The 20,566-nt window shown below is 44.2% G+C and overlaps 1 protein-coding gene across 3 annotated transcripts in view; it reads right to left on the bottom strand.

Moving 5' to 3' along the window:
* Positions 1 to 20,566, bottom strand: part of LOC138642931 (carbonic anhydrase 13-like) — a 158,263-nt gene that overhangs the window by 76,740 nt on the left and 60,957 nt on the right. The window contains exon 1 of one of the 3 annotated variants that reach the window (XM_069731556.1): positions 19,971 to 20,100. The exons of the other annotated variants lie outside the window; for them this stretch is intronic. The gene's annotated coding sequence lies outside the window, so the exon portion shown is untranslated. Of the gene's footprint in view, positions 1 to 19,970; positions 20,101 to 20,566 lie in introns of those variants that run through there. 3 annotated transcript variants of the gene reach the window in all.

Raw genomic sequence — 20,566 nt, 5'->3', positions numbered from 1 at the left:
ACAAATAGTGGGCCATAGAAAGCCTATTTAAATTTTTTTTTGGTTTTATAAATTCTCCCAGAAAAAAAGGGAGATTAATATTGGCCTCTGGGCTTCTGTGCCAGTCCTGAGCGTGCCATCTGTGCCAGTCCTGAGCGTCCCATCTCTCTCACAAATAGTGGGCCATAGAAAGCCTATTTTATTTTTTTGGGGGGTTTTATAATTTCTCCCTGAAAAAAAGGGAGATTAATATTGGCCTCTGGGCTTGTGTGCCAGTCCTGAGTGTGCCATCTGTGCCAGCCCTGAGCGTGCCATCTCTCTCACAAATAGTGGGCCATAGAAAGCCTATTTTTTTTTTTTTTTTGTTTTATAAATTTTCCCTGAAAAAAGGGAGATTAATATTGGCCTCTGGGCTTGTGTGCCAGTTGTGAGCGTGCCATCTGTGCCAGTCCTGAGCGTGCCATCTCTCTCACAAATAGTGGGCCATAGAAAGCCTATTTAAATATTTTTTTGGTTTTATAAATTCTCCCAGAAAAAAAGGGAGATTAATATTGGCCTCTGGGCTTCTGTGCCAGTCCTGAGCGTGCCATCTGTGCCAGTCCTGAGCGTCCCATCTCTCTCACAAATAGTGGGCCATAGAAAGCCTATTTTATTTTTTTTTTGGGTTTTAGAAATTCTCCCTGGAAAAAAAAAGGGAGATTAATATTGCCCTTTGGGCTTGTGTGCCAGTACTAAGCGTTCCATCTCTCTCTCTCTCTCTCTCAGTCAGTGGGCCATAGAACGCCTATTTTTGGTTTTATTTGTTTTCTAAATTCTCCCTGAAAAAATCATTTTATTTTATTTGGTTTCTAAATTCTTCCTGATAAAATCACATTTTTTTAATTATTTTTTTTTCTAAAGTCTCCCTGAAAAAAAAAAAAAAAACAGTGGGAGATTAATATTGGCCTTTCTGCTTGTGTGCCAGTCTTGACTCCTGGGTGCGTCATCTCTCAGTCAGTGGGCCATAGAACGCCTATTTTTGGTTTTATTTGTTTTCTAAATTCTCCCTGAAAAAATCATTTTATTTTATTTGGTTTCTAAATTCTTCCTGATAAAATCACATTTTTTTTATTATTTTTTTTTCTAAAGTCTCCCTGAAAAAAAAAAAAAAAAACAGTGGGAGATTAATATTGGCCTTTCTGCTTGTGTGCCAGTCTTGACTCCTGGGTGCGTCATCTCTCAGTCAGTGGGCCATAGAACGCCTATTTTTGGTTTTATTTGTTTTCTAAATTCTCCCTGAAAAAATCATTTTATTTTATTTGGTTTCTAAATTCTTCCTGATAAAATCACATTTTTTTTATTATTTTTTTTTCTAAAGTCTCCCTGAAAAAAAAAAAAAAAACAGTGGGAGATTAATATTGGCCTTTCTGCTTGTGTGCCAGTCTTGACTCCTGGGTGTGCCATCTCTCTCTCTCTCTCTCTCTCTCTCCAATTGTGGTCCATAGAAAGCCTACATTTTTTTTCCTTGATTTGGGTTCCAAAATCTACCAGAGAAAATAACTCCATCAATCATTGGTAGAAAAATATTGGCCTCTGGGCTTGTGTGCCACTCCTGATTCCTGTGTGCGTCATCTCTCACTCAGTGGCCCATAGAAAACATATAGTTTGTTACATTTGTTTTCTAAATTCTCCCTGCAAAAATCTTTTTTTTTTTTTGGGGGGGGTTTCTAAAGTGTTCCTGAAAAAAATAAAAATAAAAAAAAAATAATAGTGTGACATTAATATTAACATTTGTGCTTCAGTGACAGTCCTGCGTGTGGGGCATCTCTCTAATTTGCAGCCACCAAAAAAAGAGTGTGTAACATTGGGCCTGATTTTCGCTGTGGTCTCACCAACCTGTAAAGGGGTAGCTAAATCATACTGAAGTTATAGCTCACCGTGTAAGTTGTGTGACTGCAACAAATAACGTTAGTTTGGTTACGTTTTTAAAACAATGAGGAAGTCTAGTGGAAGAGGTCGTGGCCGGGGGCGTTCATTGTCAGCTGGTAATGAGGGTAGTGGTAGTGGTGGAGCATCAGGTGGTCGTGGGGGAAAAAATATTGCACCTAAGTCTGGAGCTGTGGAGCCAGGTTCGTCGTCCGGCTACACAAGGCCTCGAACGCTCCCTTTTCTGGGATTAGGAAAACCGCTTTTAAAGCCGGAGCAGCAAGAGCAAGTTTTGGCTTATCTTGCTGACTCAGCCTCTAGCTCTTTTGCCTCATCTCGTGAAACTGGTAAAAGTAAAAGCAGCGCGTCGTTAGTGGATGTTCACGGTCAGGGACAAGTCACTTCCTTGTCCTCTTCAGCAAAAACAACAACAGAGAAGAATGCAGCAGGCGACACAACGGGTTACTCCATGGAGCTCTTTACACATACCGTCCCTGGCTTAGAAAGTGAAGCAGTTAACAGTCCATGCCCATTACAAATTGAATCTGACATGGAGTGCACTGACGCACAGCCACAGCCAGACTACTATGCTGGTCCTTTGACTCAGACCACAACATTGCCCTCGCAGGGTGCTGATCAAGAATCAGACCCTGATGAGACTATGTTGCCCCATCACGAACGCTATACCACCGAACGACACGGTGACACAGACGAAGTTGCGCAGGAGGTACAAGAAGAGTTATTAGATGACCCAGTTCTTGACCCCGATTGGCAGCCATTGGGGGAACAGGGTGCAGGCGGCAGCAGTTCTGAAGCAGAGGAGGAGGAGGGGCCGCAGCAGGCATCAACATCGCCACAGGTTCCATCTGCCGGGCCCGTATCTTGCCCAAAACGCGTGGCAAAGCCAAAACCTGGTGGAGGACAGCGTGGCCATCCGGTTAAAGCTCAGTCTGCAATGCCTGAAAAGGTATCCGATGCTAGAAAGAGTGCAGTCTGGCATTTTTTTAAACAACATCCAATTGATCAGCGCAAAGTCATCTGTCAAAAATGTTCTACTTCCTTAAGCAGAGGTCAGAATCTGAAAAGTCTCAATACTAGTTGCATGCATAGACATTTAACCACCATGCATTTGAAAGCTTGGACTAACTACCAAACGTCCCTTAAGGTTGTTGCACCCTCGGCCAATGAAGCTAGTCATCAACGCAACATCCCTTCCGGCAGTGTAGGACCACCATTTAGCGCACCACCTGCTGTATCTGTGCAGGTATCTTTGCCAGGCCAAAGCAGTCAGGGTCAGGGAATCACCAGTTTCGTAGTAGGAAACACTGCATCTAGGGCACCGGCGGCAACAATACCATCTCCCACCGTCTCTCAGTCTGCCATGTCCACCGGCACCCCCGCTAGTTCCACGATCTCCAGCTCTCCAGTCCAGCTCACCCTACATGAGACTATGGTTAGAAAAAGGAAATACTTAGCCTCGCATCCGCGTACACAGGGTTTGAACGCCCACATAGCTAGACTAATCTCGTTAGAGATGATGCCCTACCGGTTAGTTGAAAGCGAAGCTTTCAAAGACCTGATGGACTACGCTGTACCACGCTACGAGCTACCCAGTCGACACTTTTTTTTCCAGAAAAGCCATCCCAGCCCTCCACCAGCATGTTAAAGAGCGCATCGTCCATGCACTCAGGCAATCTGTGAGCACAAAGGTGCACCTGACAACAGATGCATGGACCAGTAGGCATGGCCAGGGACGTTACGTGTCCATCACGGCACACTGGGTAAATGTGGTGGATTCAGGGTCCACAGGGGACAGCAAGTTTGGGACAGTTCTGCCTAGCCCACGGTCTAGTAAACAGTTGTCTGTAGCCGTTCGCACCCCCTCCTCCTCCTCCTCCTCCTCCTCGTCCTCCTGCAGAAGCAAGAGCTCGTCCACAGACCGCAGTCGCACAAACACTCCATCCGCACCTGCCACTGTTGCACACCAGGTCTCCCATTATGGGGCAGCTACTGGCATACGTCAGCAGGCTGTATTGGCTATGAAGTGTTTGGGCGACAATAGACACACCGCGGAAGTTCTGTCCGAGTTCTTGCAGCAAGAAACGCAGTCGTGGCTGGGCACTGTAGATCTTGAGGCAGGCAAGGTAGTGAGTGATAACGGAAGGAATTTCATGGCTGCCATCTCCCTTTCCCAACTGAAACACATTCCTTGCCTGGCTCACACCTTAAACCTGGTGGTGCAGTGCTTCCTGAAAAGTTATCCGGGGTTATCCGACCTGCTCCTCAAAGTGCGTGGACTTTGCGCACATATCCGCCGTTCGCCTGTACACTCCAGCCGTATGCAGACCTATCAGCGTTCTTTGAACCTTCCCCAGCATCGCCTAATCATAGACGTTGCAACAAGGTGGAACTCAACACTGCACATGCTTCAGAGACTGTGCGAACAGAGGCGGGCTGTTATGTTTTTGTGGGAGGATACACATACACGGGCAGGCAGTAGGATGGCAGACATGGAGTTGTCAGGTGTGCAGTGGTCGAAGATTCAAGACATGTGTCAAGTCCTTCAGTGTTTTGAGGAATGCACACGGCTGGTTAGTGCAGACAACGCCATAATAAGCATGAGCATCCCCCTAATGCGTCTGCTGATGCAAAGTTTGACGCACATAAAGGATCAGGCGTCTGCACCAGAGGAAGAGGAAAGCCTTGATGACAGTCAGCGATTGTCTGGTCAGGGCAGTGTACATGACGAGGTACCGGGCGAAGAGGAGGTGGAGGATGAGGAGGATGATGGGGATGAGTATATTTTTAATGAGGAAGCTTTCCCGGGGGCACGGGAAATTGGTGGCGTGGCAAGGCCGGGTTCTGGTTTTTTGAGGGACACAAGTGACGTAGATTTGCCTGCAACTGCCCCTCAACCAAGCACAACCGCAGATTTGACAACGGGAACTTTGGCCCACATGGCGGATTATGCCTTGCGTATCCTCAAAAGGGACACACGCATTACAAAAATGATGAACGATGACGATTACTGGTTGGCCTGCCTCCTTGATCCTCGCTATAAAGGCAAATTGCAAAATATTATGCCACATGAGAACTTGGAACTAATATTAGCAACAAAACAATCAACTCTTGTTGACCGTTTGCTTCTGGCATTCCCTGCACACAGCGCCCGTGATCGTTCTCACACGAGCTCCAGGGGCCAGCAGACCAGAGGTGTTAGAGGGGCAGAAATCAGAAGTGGCGTTGGCCAGAGGGGTTTTCTGACCAGGTTGTGGAGTGATTTTTCTATGACCGCAGACAGGACAGGTACTGCAGCATCAATTCAAAGTGACAGGAGACAACATTTGTCCAGTATGGTTACAAACTATTTTTCATCCCTTATCGACGTTCTCCCTCAACCGTCATTCCCATTTGATTACTGGGCATCCAAATTAGACACCTGGCCAGAATTGGCAGAATATGCATTGCAGGAGCTTGCTTGCCCGGCAGCTAGTGTCCTATCAGAAAGAGTATTCAGTGCTGCAGGTTCAATACTAACAGAAAAAAGGACTCGTCTGGCTACCCAAAATGTAGATGATCTAACCTTCATTAAAATGAACCACAACTGGATTTCAAAATCTTTTGCCCCACCCTGCCCGGCTGACACCTAGCTTTCCTATGAAAAGGTCTTGCCTGTGGACTATTCTGAATGACTTTTCCAATCTCGTAATTTTCTTCACCTGATTGTCCAGCATACGACATGTTTCCACCTCACGAAATGGCCAAACTCCCCACACGGGGCCGTGCTATCGCCACTTTGCGCTTGGACCCTTGAGAGTGCTGTTTGTCTGAAGAGGTGGGTGTGGCCGCTTTTGGTCGACGGCACTGCCACTGGGTCCCTCATAGTACAATAAAGTGTCTCTGGCGGTGGTGGTGCGCACCCAACGTCAGACACACCGTTGTAATATGAGGGGCCCTGTGCCTGTAACGCCGGCCACAAGACAGTTCCCCCCCCCAGCTCAAACAGTGCTCTACCACTAGCAAAATTATCTCTCACAGCTTCACCAATGTGTAGTCTAGGCGCTGACATCCTTCAATGCCTGGCACTGACAATACCATTGTTTTGACATTTTTGTTATGTTAGGCCTTCGAAGCCTGTCTGCGGTCCCTTCTTTCTACAACTACTACACTGACCAGGCCACTGCTGGCCGTGTTACCCTGGAACCAATTTAAAAGTGCCTACAGTCAGCCCAATTTTGTTATGTTAGGCCTTCGAAGACTGTCTGCCGTCACTCCTTCCACTAGACTTCCACTGACCATACACTGCTGCCCATGTACCCCTGGAACCAATTTAAAGTGCCTACAGCCAGCCCAATTTTGTTATGTTAGGCCTTCGAAGCCTGTCTGCGGTCACTCCTTCCACTAGACTTCCACTGACCAGACCACTGCTGCCCGTGTACCCCTGGAACCAATTTAAAAGTGCCTACAGCCAGCCCAAGTTTGTTATGTTAGGCCTTGGAAGCCTGTCTGCGGTCACTCCTTCCACTAGACTTCCACTGACCAGACCACTGCTGCCCGTGTACCCCTGGAACCAATTTAAAATTGCCTACAGCCAGCCCAATTTTTTTATTTTAGGCCTTCGATGCCTGTCTGCGGTCCATTCTTTCAACTACTACTACACTGACCAGGTCACTGCTGCCCGTGTACCCCTGGAACCAATTTAAAATTGCCTACAGCCAGCCCAATTTTTTTATTTTAGGCCTTCGATGCCTGTCTGCGGTCCATTCTTTCAACTACTACTACACTGACCAGGTCACTGCTGCCCGTCTACCCCTGGAACCAATTTAAAATTGCCTACAGCCATGTGTTAGTATTTTAGGCCTTCGATGCCTGTCTGCGGTCACTCCTTCCACTAGGCCTCCACTGACCACACCACTGCTGTCCGTGTACCCCTGGAACCAATTTAAAATTGCCTACAGCCATGTGTTATTATTTTAGGCCTTCGATGCCTGTCTGCGGTCACTCCTTCCACTAGGCCTCCACTGACCACACCACTGCTGTCCGTGTACCCCTGGAACCAATTTAAAATTGCCTACAGCCAGCCCAATTTTTTTATTTTAGGCCTTCGATGCCTGTCTGCGGTCCATTCTTTCAACTACTACTACACTGACCAGGTCACTGCTGCCCGTGTACCCCTGGAACCAATTTAAAATTGCCTACAGCCATGTGTTATTATTTTAGGCCTTCGATGCCTGTCTGCGGTCACTCCTTCCACTAGGCCTCCACTGACCACACCACTGCTGTCCGTGTACCCCTGGAACCAATTTAAAATTGCCTACAGCCATGTGTTTTTATTTTAGGCCTTCGATGCCTGTCTGCGGTCCATTCTTTCAACTACTACTACACTGACCAGGGCACTGCTGGCCGTGTACCCCTGGAACCAACATCAGAAAATATAAAAATAAGTATTTTGCTTATAAAAAAGAAAATACTGGTGAGATATCAAATGCAGACATTTTAACATTAAAAACAAACACACAACTAAAATCTGGTACAGTACTAAAAATGGCCACCAGCTACAATTACTTTCTCCTGCAAGTAGTTAACTGAAAGTTTTTTTAAATTGAAAACACACATATGGCATCCACCGAGTGTTGTCCTGTCGCGTCTTCTTTATATTATTGCCGAGAAGATGCAAAATAATGAAAATAATAAAATCATTAATTACCAAAATAATAGAGAAAGTCAACACCACATTGCAAATAAACATTCATTCCAAATAAAGAAGCAGGGCGCGTCCGAGGGTGAGTATATACCTAATAAGAATCTAATCACCCTCGGACGCGCAATGCTTATTTCCAACAGCCTTCCTTCCTAAGAATCATCCCTTCCGTGGTGTAGAGAGACGTTGTGTTACACTCCAAGGTGTTCCCCAGGTTGCCTTTCCTGAGCTTCGATCTACCGGCTCTCGTTTAGTAGTTGTTGGAAACTACGCTGCATTAGGCCTTCAAATTGGGTATGGGGTGTAGAGAGATGGTGTGTTCCACTCCAAGGTGTTCCCCAGGTTGCCTTTCCTGAGCTTCGATCTTCCGGCTCTCGTTTAGTAGTTCTTGGAAACTACACTGCATTAGGCCTTCAAATTGGGTATGGGGTGTAGAGAGAGGGTGTGTTACACTCCAAGGTGTTCCCCAGGTTGCCTTTCCTGAGCTTCGATATTCCGGCTCTCGTTTAGTAGTTGTCGGAAACTACGCTGCATTAGGCCTACAAATTGGGTATGGGGTGTAGAGAGAGGGTGTGTTACACTCCAAGGTGTTCCCCAGGTTGCCTTTCCTGAGCTTCGATCTTCATGCTCTCGTTTAGTAGTTGTCGGAAACTACGCTGCATTAGGCCTACAAATTGGGTATGGGGTGTAGAGAGAGGGTTTGTTACACTCCAAGGTGTTCCCCAGGTTGCCTTTCCTGAGCTTCGATCTTCCGGCTCTCGTTTAGTAGTTGTTGGAAACTACGCTGCATTAGGCCTTCAAATTGGGTATGGGGTGTAGCGAGAGGGTGTGTTACACTCCAAGGTGTTCCCCAGGTTGCCTTTCCTGAGCTTCGATCTTCCGGCTCTCGTTTAGTAGTTCTTGGAAACTACACTGCATTAGACCTTCAAATTGGGTATGGGGTGTAGAGAGAGGGTGTGTTACACTCTAAGGTGTTCCCCAGGTTTCCTTGCCATTGCTTCGGTCTTCCGACTCTCGTTTAGTAGTTGTAGAAAAGTACACTGCATTAGGCCATACAAAATGGGTATGGGGTGGAGAGAGATGGTGTGTTACACTCCAAGGTGTTCCCCAGGTTGCCTTTCCTGAGCTTCTATCTTCAGGCTCTCATTAAATTGTGGTTAAATGGAACAACTGCATTTGGCGTACTAGTTGGTTTGGGGCCTACTATCGGTGTCTGCCACTCCTTGCTGTTCTCCTCCACTGAACAAAGCTGTGCCGCCTGTTTACTACGGTTGCCAATTTTGAACTGCATTTCGACTACTTACTGATTTGGCCCTACTCTCTGTGTCAGCCTCTCATTCCAGTTGTCCTCCACTGCAATGCCCCCTGGTTATTCCTGTGTTACCAATTTTGAACTGCATTTAGCCCACTTTCTTCTTTGGGCCTATATCTGTGTTTCCACTTCATCGTGCCCATTGCCCAGCCAGTGATAGATGAGTCTGCTGGTACATTGACCCATAACGCAACATTCCCCGTGCACGCTACACAACAACATTGTGACCCTGCTGAAAGTCAGGTTGCTCTTCCCGCATACCATACCACCTTACACGGGGACAAAGAGGAAGGTGCAGATGAAAGTGCAGGTTCCTTCATCAGGTGGGGGGAGGAATACTAGTTGGCGACGTCACTGGCACAGGGCCTCTCATAGTACGCAAAAGTGTTGCTGCCGGTGGGAGGCGCCCCCGCCGTGCAAACACACCGCTGTACTTTGAGGGGCCCTGTGCCAGTGCCAATGCCAACGAGTGGGCCCCCCCTGCTTGCTCAGGTTCACAGCACTTGCAAAGTTGAAATACTTACCTCTCCCTGCTCCACTGCCGTGACGTGGTCCAGATTTCCTGGGCCCACTAATTACTTGAACCAGCCCTACCCCCCACAACTTTAGCCAAATGACCCCCAATTTCAAATGCCTTCCAATTATTATAAGGTAAATTACGCTTGACAAGCTTCATTAAGAAGAATGGATGGTTTTGACATTAAAATGGGCACTCTAGGTGTTTTCCTGGCCCCCACTCACTGCCGACTATGCTGCCCCATTGACTTGCATTGGGTTTCGTGTTTCGGTCGATCCCGACTTTACGTCATAATCGGCCGATTTCACTCGACCCGACTTTGGACATAGTCGGGTTTCGCAAAACCCGGCTCGACTCTAAAAAGGTCAAGGTCGCTCAACTCTAGCGGTGACGTCTATGTTTTTCTTGCAACATGCAGTTTTCATTTGACAGCAACAATTTCACCACACTCCCAATGCGATAGCATCGGGCCTATTTCTAGTGTAATGTATAAACAGCAGTTGCAGTGTATCCTATATCATGTATATACAGCATAGTCTAGGTGTACCTTATGTTATGAATAAACAGCAGAGTCTCAGTGTATCCTATGTCATGTATATACAGTATAGTCTCACTGTATCCTATGTTATGTATAAATTGCAGAGTCTCAGTTTATCATATGTCATGTATATACAGTATAGTCTTGATGTATCCTATGTTATGTATACACAACAGAGTCTCAGATGTGACATAAAGAAAGATGTAGCCTTAGTTGAGCCTTAGTTGATCTGTAAGAAAGTTGATGAACAATTTCATCATAGGTCATTAAGGAAACTATGAATTTGGCTCAGCTCGGGCTATGGGCTGCATTGTACACTATGGGCTATGGGGGTATATTATACTGTATGGGTCATGAGGGTGCATTATACTGTATAGACTATGGGGGTGCATTATACTGTATGGCCTACGGGATGCATTATAATGTATGGGCTATGGGATGCATTATAATGTATGGACTATTGGGTGCATTATAATGGACTATGGCATGCATTATACTGTATGGACTATGGGGTACATTATACTTTGCGGGTCATGGGGGTACATTATATTGTATGAACTGTGGGGTGCATTATACTGTACAGGCCATGGGGGCATTATACTGTACAGGTCATGGGGGTACATGGGGGTGCCCATAATACTGCATGGGCTATGGGGTGCATTACAGTTATATGAAAAAGTTTAGACACGCCTATTAATCTTAAGCTTAATGTTTTATAAAAAATTGTTTTTTTTGCAACAGCTATTTCAGTTTCATATATCTAATAACTATTGGACACAGTAATGTTTCTGCCTTGAAATTAGGTTTATTGTACTAACAGAAAATGTGCAATCTGCATTCAAACAAAATTTGACAGGTGCATAAGTATGGGCACCTTTATCATTTTCTTGTTTTAAATACTCCTACCTACTTTTTACTGATTTACTAAAGCACTTTTTTTGGTTTTCTAACCTCATTGAGCTTTGAACTTCATAGCCAGGTGTATGCAATCATGAGAAAAGCTACTTAAAGTGGCCACTTGCAAGTTGTTCTCCTGTTTGAATCTCCTCTGAAGAGTGGCATAATGGGCTCCTCAAAACAACTGTCTAATGATCTGAAAATAAAGATTATTCAACATAGTTGTTCAGGGGAAGGATACAAAAAGCTGTCTCAGAGATTTAACCTGTCAATTTCCACTGTGAGGAACATAGTAAGGAAATGGAAGAACACAGGTACAGTCCTTGTTAAGGCCAGAAGTGGCAGGCCAAGAAAAACATCAGAAAAGCAGAGAAGAAGAATGGTGAGATCAGTCAAGGACAATCCTCAGACCACCTCCAGAGAGCTGCAGCATCAACTTGCTGCAGATGGTGTCACTGTGCATCGGTCAACTATACAACGCACTTTGCACAAGGAGAAGCTGTATGGGAGAGGGATGCGAAAGAAGCCGTTTCTGCAAGCACGCCACAAACAGAGTCGGCTGAGGTATGCAAAAGCACATTTGGGAAGCCAATTTCTTTTTGGAAGAAGGTCCTGTGGACTGATGAAACCAAGATTGAGTTGTTTGGTCATACAAAAAGGTGTTATGCATGGCGGCCAAAAACACTGCATTCCAAGGAAAACACTTGCTACCCACAGTAAAATTTGGTGGAGTTCCATCATGCTTTGGGGCTGTGTGGCCAATGGCGGCACCGGGAATCTTGTTAAAGTTGAGGGACGCATGGATTCCTCTCAGTATCAGCAGATCCTTGACAATAATGTTCATGAATCAGTGACAAAGTTGAAGTTACGCAGGGGATGGATCTTTCGGCAAGACAATGATCCAAAACACTGCTCCAAATCTACTCAGGCATTCATGCAGAGGAACAATTACACTGTTCTGGAATGGCCATCCCAGTCCCCAGACCTGAATATCATTGAACATCTGTGGGATCATTTGCAGAGGGCTGTCCATGCTCGGCGACCATCAAACTTAACTGAACTGGAATTGTTTTGTAAAGAGGAATAGTCAAAAATACCTTCATCCAGGATCCAGGAACTCATTAAAAGCTACAGGAAGCGACTAGAGGCTGTTATTTTTGCAAAAGGAGGATCTACTAAATATTAATGTCACTTTTCTGGAGGGGTGCCCATACTTATGCACCTGTCAAATTTTGTTTGAATGCAGATTGCACATTTTCTGTTAGTACAATAAACCTCATTTCAAGGCAGAAACATTACTGTGTACAACAGTTATTAGATATATGAAACTGAAATAGCTGTTGCAAAAAAAAAATTTTTTATAAAACATTAACCCCTCTGTGACCTTAGACGTACTATCCCGTCGAGGTGCCCTGGGCTTATCTGACCCTGGACGGGATAGTACGTCATAGCCGATCGGCCGCGCTCACGGGGGGAGCGCGGCCGATCGCGGCCGGGTGTCAGCTGCTTATCGCAGCTGACATCCGGCACTATGTGCCAGGAGCGGTCACGGACCGCCCCCGGCACATTAACCCCTGGCACACCGCGATCAAAGATGATCGCGATGTGCCGGCGGTGCAGGGAAGCACCGCGCAGGGAGCGGGCTCCCTGCGGGCTTCCCTGAGCCCCCCGCAGCAACGCGATGTGATCGCGTTGCTGCGAGGGTCTCCTCACCTCCCTCCCTGCTCGAGCCCCGGATCCAAGATGGCCGCGGATCCGGGTCCTGCAGGGAGGGAGGTGGCTTCACAGAGCCTGCTTAGAGCAGGCACTGTGAAGGCTGCAGCGCTGCATGTCAGATCAGTGATCTGACAGAGTGCTGTGCAAACTGTCAGATCACTGATCTGTGATGTCCCCCCCGGGACAAAGTAAAAAAGTAAAAAAAAATTTTTCCAAATGTGTAAAAAAAATAAAAAAAAATATTCCAAAATAATGAAAAAAAAAAAAAAATATTATTCCCATAAATACATTTCTTCATCTAAATAAAAAAAAAAAAACAATAAAAGTACACATATTTAGTATCGCCGCGTCCGTAACGACCCGACCTATAAAACTGTCCCACTAGTTAACCCCTTCAGTAAACACCGTAAGAAAAAAAAAAAAAAAACGAGGCAAAAAACAACGCTTTATTATCATACCGCCGAACAAAAAGTGGAATAACACGCGATCAAAAGGACAGATATAAATAACCATGGTACCGCTGAAAGCGTCATATTGTCCCGCAAAAAAAGAGCCGCCATACAGCATCATCAGCAAAAAAATAAAAAAGTTATAGTCCTGAGAATAAAGCGATGCAAAAATAATTATTTTTTCTGTAAAATAGTTTTTATCGTATAAAAGCACCAAACCATAAAAAAATGATATAAATGAGGTATCGCTGTAATCGTACTGACCCGAAGAATAAAACTGATTTATCAATTTTACCAAACGCAGAACGGTATAAACGCCTCCCCCAATAGAAATTCATGAATAGCTGGCTTTTGGTCATTCTTCCTCACAAAAATCGGAATAAAAAGCGATCAAAAAATGTCACGTGCCCAAAAATGTTTTCAATAAAAACGTCAACTCGTCCCACAAAAAACAAGACCTCACATGACTCTGTGGACCAAAATATGGAAAAATTATAGCTCTCAAAATGTGGTATTGCAAAAAATATTTTTTGCAATAAAAAGGGTCTTTCAGTGTGTGACGGCTGCCAATCATAAAAATCCGCTAAAAAACCCGCTATAAAAGTAAATCAAACCCCCCTTCATCACCCCCTTAGTTAGGGAAAAATAAAAAAAAATGTATTTATTTCCATTTTCCCATTAGGGCTAGGGTTAGGGCTAGGATTAGGGTTAGGGTTAGGGCTAGGGTTAGGGCTAGGGTTAGGGCTAGGGTTAGGGCTAGGGCTAGGGTTAGGGCTAGGGTTAGGGCTAGGGTTAGGGTTAGGGCTAGGGTTAGGGCTAGGGTTAGGGCTAGGGTTAGGGCTAGGGTTAGGGCTAGGGTTAGGGCTAGGGTTAGGGCTAGGGTTAGGGTTAGGGTTAGGGCTAGGGTTAGGGCTAGGGTTAGGGCTAGGGCTAGGGTTAGGGCTAGGGTTAGGGCTAGGGTTAGGGCTAGGGTTAGGGCTAGGGCTAGGGTTAGGGCTAGGGTTAGGGCTAGGGTTAGGGCTAGGGTTAGGGTTAGGGCTAGGGTTAGGGCTAGGGTTAGGGCTAGGGTTAGGGCTAGGGTTAGGGCTAGGGTTAGGGTTAGGGTTGGGGCTACAGTTAGGGTTGGGGCTAAAGTTAGGGTTAGGGTTTAGATTACATTTACAGTTGGGAATAGGGTTGGCATTAGGGTTAGGGGTGTGTCAGGGTTAGAGGTGTGGTTAGGGTTACCGTTGGAATTAGGGTTAGGGGTGTGTTTAGATTAGGGTTTCAGTTATAATTGGGGGGTTTCCACTGTTTCGGCACATCAGGGGCTCTCCAAACACGACATGGCGTCCGATCTCAATTCCAGCCAATTCTGCGTTGAAAAAGTAAAACAGTGCTCCTTCCCTTCCGAGCTCTCCTGTGTGCCCAAACAGGGGTTTACCCCAACATATGGGGTATCAGCGTACTCAGGACAAATTGGACAACAACTTTTGTGGACCAATTTCTCCTGTTACCCTTGGGAAAATACAAAACTGGGGGCTAAAAAATAATTTTTGTGGGAAAACAAAAAGATTTTTTATTTTCACGGCTCTGCGTTATAAACTGTAGTGAAACACTTGGGGGTTCAAAGTTCTCACAACACATCTAGATAAGTTCATTGAGGGGTCTAGTTTCCAATATGGGGTCACTTGTGGGGGGTTTCTACTGTTTAGGTACATTAGGGGCTCTGCAAACGCAATGTGACGCCTGCAGACCAATCCATCTAAGTCTGCATTCCAAATGATGCTCCTTCCCTTCCGAGCCCTCCCATGCGCCCAAACGGTGGTTCCCCCCCACATATCGGGTATCAGCGTACTCAGGACAAATTGGACAACAACATTTAGGGTCCAATTTCTCCTGCTAACCTTGGAAAAATACAAAACTGGGGGCTAAAATATAATTTTTGTGGAAAAAAAAATATTTTTTATTTGCACGGCTCTGCGTTATAAACTGTAGTGAAATACTTGGGGGTTCAAAGCTCTCACAACACATCAAGATGAGTTCCTTAGGGGGTCTACTTTCCAAAATGGTGTCACTTGTGGGGGGTTTCTACTGTTTAGGTACATTAGGGGCTCTGCAAACGCAATGTGACGCCTGCAAACCATTCCATCTAAGTCTGCATTCCAAATGGCGCTCCTTCCCTTCCGAACCCTCCCATGCGCCCAAACGGTGGTTCCCCCCCCCACATATGGGGTATCAGCGTACTCAGGACAAATTGGACAACAACTTTTGGGGTCCAATTTCTCCTGTTACCCTAGGGAAAATACAAAACTGGGGGCTAAAAAATAATTTTTGTGGGAAAAAAATTTTGTTTTATTTTTATGGCTCTGCATTATAAACTTCTGTGAAGCCCTTGGTGGGTCAAAGTGCTCACCACACATCCAGATAAGTTCCTTAGGGGGTCTACTTTCCAAAATGGTGTCACTTGTGGGGGGTTTCAATGTTTAGGCACATCAGTGGCTCTCCAAACGCAACATGGCGTCCCATCTCAATTCCTGTCAATTTTGCATTGAAAAGTCAAACGGCGCTCCTTCCCTTCCGAGCTCTCCCATGCGCCCAAACAGTGGTTTACTGCCACATATGGGGTATCAGCGTACTCGGGACAAATTGGACAACAACTTTTGAGGTCCAATTTCTTCTCTTACCCTTGGAAAAATAAAAAATTGGGGGCAAAAATATAATTTTTGTGAAAAAATATGATTTTTTATTTTTACGGTTCTGCATTATAAACTTCTGTGAAGCACTTGGTGGGTCAAAGTGCTCACCACACCTCTAGATAAGTTCCTTAGGGGGTCTACTTTCCAAAATGGTGTCACTTGTGGGGGGTTTCAATGTTTAGGCACATCAGTGGCTCTCCAAACGCAACATGGCGTCCCATCTCAATTTCTGTCAATTTTGCATTGAAAAGTCAAACTGCGCTCCTTCCCTTCCGAGCTCTCCCATGCGCCCAAACAGTGGTTTACTGCCACATATGGGGTATCAGCGTACTCAGGACAAATTGGACAACAACTTTTGAGGTCCAATTTCTTCTCTTACCCTTGGAAAAATAAAAAATTGGGGGCAAAAATATAATTTTTGTGAAAAAATATGATTTTTTATTTTTACGGTTCTGCATTATAAACTTCTGTGAAGCACTTGGTGGGTCAAAGTGCTCACCACACATCCAGATAAGTTCCTTAGGGGGTCTACTTTCCAAAATGGTGTCACTTGTGGGGGGTTTCAATGTTTAGGCACATCAGTGGCTCTCCAAACGCAACATGGCGTCCCATCTCAATTCCTGTCAATTTTGCATTGAAAAGTCAAATAGCGCTCCTTCCCTTCCGAGCTCTCCCATGCGCCCAAACAGTGGTTTACTGCCACATATGGGGTATCAGCGTACTCAGGACAAATTGGACAACAACTTTTTGGGTCCAATTTCTCCTGTTACCCTTGGTAAAATAAAACAAATTGGAGCTGAAGTAAATTTTTTGTGTAAAAAAGTTAAATGTTCATTTTTATTTAAACATTCCAAAAATTCCTATTAAACACCTGAAGGGTTAATAAACTTCTTGAATGTGGTTTTGAGCACCTTAAGGGGTGCAGTTTTTAGAATGGTGTCACACTTGGGCATTTTCTATCATATAGACCCCTCAAAATGACTTCAAATGAGACGTGGTCCCTAAAAAAAAATGGTGTTGTAAAAATGAGAAATTGCTGGTCAACTTTTAACCCTTATAACTCCCTAACAAAAAAAAAAATTGGTTCCAAAATTATGCTGATGTAAAGGAGACATGTGGGAAATGTTACTTATTAAGTATTTTGTGTGACATATCTCTGTGATTTAATTGCATAAAAATTCAAAGTTTGAAAATTGCGAAATTTTCAAAATTTTCGCCAAATTTCTGTTTTTTTCACAAATAAACGCAGGTACTATCAAAGAAATTTTACCACTATCATGAAGTACAATATGTCACGAGAAAACAATGTCAGAATCACCAGGATCCGTTGAAGCGTTTCGGAGTTATAACCTCATAAAGGGACAGTGGTCAGAATTGTAAAAATTGGCCTGGTCATTAACGTGCAAACCACCCTTGGGGGTAAAGGGGTTAAGCTTAAGATTAATAGGGGTGCCCAAACTTTTTCATATAACTGTATATCGTATGGGGTGCATTATACTATATGGGCTGCATTATACTGTACAGACTATAAGGTGCATTATACTGTACGGACTATGGGGTGCATTGTGCTATATGGACTTTGGGGTGCATTATACTGTACATGCTATGGGGGTGCATTATACTGTACAGGCTATGGGGAGCATTATACTGTATGGACTATTGGGTGCATTATACTGTATGGACTATGGGGTGCATTATTCTATACAGGCTGTGGGGTGCATTATGCTGTATGTAAGGCTAATTGGGGACTATTATAATATTTGGAGTCTTCTGTGGAGCCTTTAAACTGTATCCAAGCAATTATACAGTGTGAAGGCTTGTGTGGGGTCCATCATTCTGTGTGGAGGGCTGTGTGGGGGCCATTATACAATGTGTAGAGGTGTGGGACCATTATATTGTATGTCGGCCCATTATACTGCATGAAAACCCACCGCAGGGAAAATCAATGGGAAAGTACGGGGATTCTGCTCAACCCTGACATTTTCTGACAGCCATGGGTCCGCAGCTGCGGGACACCCCCTCCTTCCAGTCCAGGGCTCGCAGTATTGCCCCACTCCTGCTGCCGCAGCTGTCTTCCTGCAGCATTGACCCTACCGCACTCTACCACAGCCAAAACCAGGTAAGCTACAGTAAAATCAGACTAGAAGACGCACCACCTTTTTATTAAAAATCTTTTTTTTTCCTATTTTCCTCCCCAAAATTTATGGTGCGTGTTATGGTCCTCAAAATACGGCTACTGATGAGATTATATGTAGATAGAAAGGAGAGGAGGGGGCGGAGCTCTGTCTCTAGCTCCTCCCCTCCCATCTACATAGAATTGTATCGGTAGCAGCTGCCGTCACCTGTTTCAGTAATGGGAAAGTCTTCACTAAGTACAGATTTTATCTCAGAATTCAGACTTTTGATAATGACTGATCACATCTATCAGAGAAAGAAGCTTTTTTTCTCTGATAGATATATTACAAAATTGCTTATTTTCATGTGTACAATTAATTTATGAAATAAAAATTATAACAAAGGTTAGATGCCCTGCATGTCAGCTCTCCAGACCATTCAGGTTCAGTAAATACTTGTATTCCCTCTAAAATAACAACTCTGGAGCATCGGTCTTATCTGCATTTTTCTGTTGCTTCCTTATTCCGCCTGGAAATGTTGGAATTGAAATCTGTCCCCATTCCCCTCATCATTATGGCATGCTGCCCATAGACAATCGGATGATGCCAACTGATTGGACATCATTAGCGAGTATTAACCAAGAATTCAAGATACACAATACAAATCTATAAGTCGTGAACTTAATCAATGTTATGCAGTTCCCCCATTGTAAATGATATATAAGAGTGGAGTACTCCTACTGATTGCAAAGAAAAGAGAAGTCACCATAAACCACAAGGATGAAATAAAAGATAAAGTATATTCAATCAAGTACATAAAATATCAAAAATACCGAACAGAAGGTCTTAGAGCAAAGAAGGAACAAACAAAAGGTGGGATATATTGTAAAAAATGTCATATCTGGGATCAGAATCACCGAATAGTAATAAAATGTCCATAGGTGATCAGTGGTGAGCGTGAACTAGCAGAAAAATCAGACTTTAGAAAGAAGATTCAGTGCATGAAAAAGGTTAAAAGAGATGGGAGTGCTGGTTCCAAATGTGTCAGAATAAAGTGCAAATTTTGTTATTAATACCTAATCAGGGTAAGCAGATTGCAATATGCAGGTTTCCACATGTGCTCCAAACGCTAGTCACTAGTCAAAATAAGGACCTACCACGTACCCATGTGTGGAGATGCCCGACTGATCACCTATAGGCATCTTATTACTATTCTGATCCCATATATGACATTTTTTAGTATATATCCCCTTACTATTTGTTCCTCCTTTGCTTTAAGACCTTCTGTTTAAGTACTTGATTGACTAAATTTTATCTTTTATTTCATCCTTGTGGCTTATGATTACTCTGTTCTCTTTTCTTTGTTTCCAATCATTGGCCTGTATAAGGACATCCTTCTTGGATTAGGAGGATGGATATGCCCACTTAACAATTTGTTCATTTCCCGAATCCAAGAAGTATTGTTTCTCCTTGCGGAGATTGACCTGCTAAGCATGCCAGAAGTAACGGAGGGACGACACAATGCAAAGGTCGAAATTTTAAAAAAGACTTTCCAGCACTGTCATTTCTGGAGAATAGGACTGTTTAATGAGACAGACATATTGGGACGCTTGATAGGTCAGTAATTGTTATTTCAGCTATTGCTTTTTTTTTTCCAGCCATGATCCTCACAATCTTGTTACAGTATCAGTATATCTCTAGAGTTCCTTATGTCAAAAATGTGAGATCAGATTATTAGATTTGAGAAGGCTTCTCGGGCATCGAGATGACAGTGATGGGCTATAGCAACGTGTTGCGTTTGGTTTCCAAATTACATAACACATCCACGGAACATCAATTTAGTTGTTGGATGGTAGCAGATACAAAGCTTCATTCCAATGTCCGGCTTATTAAGAGCCTCCGTAATGTCCTTGTCACGGGCAGGGAACCGCAATGTGCATATCATTGGCAGCTGTCCAACACTGCATCACTGTCTCCTTCATATTCTATTACAACTGCTGGATGTATAGAAACCCACAATGTACACAAATAACTAAACCTTACTGACATTAAGAATAAAAAACTATGTAAGAATTTCATTAGTCATCCCTGAAGACCACTGTCCTTTCGCTTCCAGTAACAGCTTCACATTTAGCTATATACATGGACATGATGGTATACTCACAGCTCGCACGTCTCACTTCTCTTTCTCTTCTTCTATGAACTCTCCGGTCACTGCTGCTCTTTTTGAATCAACGTACATCAGCGGCACAGCAACCACACAGTAAGTCAGACTGGTTCTACAAGCCAAACCTACGAGTGATGGAAGTGGGTGGAACACCATGGGATGACTGGGCTGCTGTAATAAAGAGGGATCTGCTCCCTTGATGATGCTGATGACAACAGATGATTTGATTGCGGAGAATAAATTATTTGATGCAATTTCTTATGGGTGGTTTTCGATATGGTTTTCCTGAGAACATGAAGGGTAGATGTAAAGTGCGGCACATTTTCACTGCAAGAAATCTTACCCAAAAAAATGTGGTTAAAATGTAGTGACCATTCTGACGCGTTTCTGACTTTAGTACTATGACTTATGGCTATGGCCAGAAACGCGTCAGAACGGGCACTACATTTTAAATTGTCTGGACAATCCGTTTTTAATTATGTGAATTAAAGATCTGAACTTTTATAAGAATTCAGCCAGTGGATCCTTTTTCCTATGAATTTCTGGTGGACAACCGACTTGGATCTTAGCTATAGTAGTGAGGAGCAACCTTT

This window comes from Ranitomeya imitator, chromosome 6 (genome assembly GCF_032444005.1).
Source record: "Ranitomeya imitator isolate aRanImi1 chromosome 6, aRanImi1.pri, whole genome shotgun sequence".
Classification (NCBI taxonomy): domain Eukaryota; kingdom Metazoa; phylum Chordata; class Amphibia; order Anura; family Dendrobatidae; genus Ranitomeya; species Ranitomeya imitator.
This window is presented reverse-complemented; position numbering and strand designations above follow the sequence as displayed.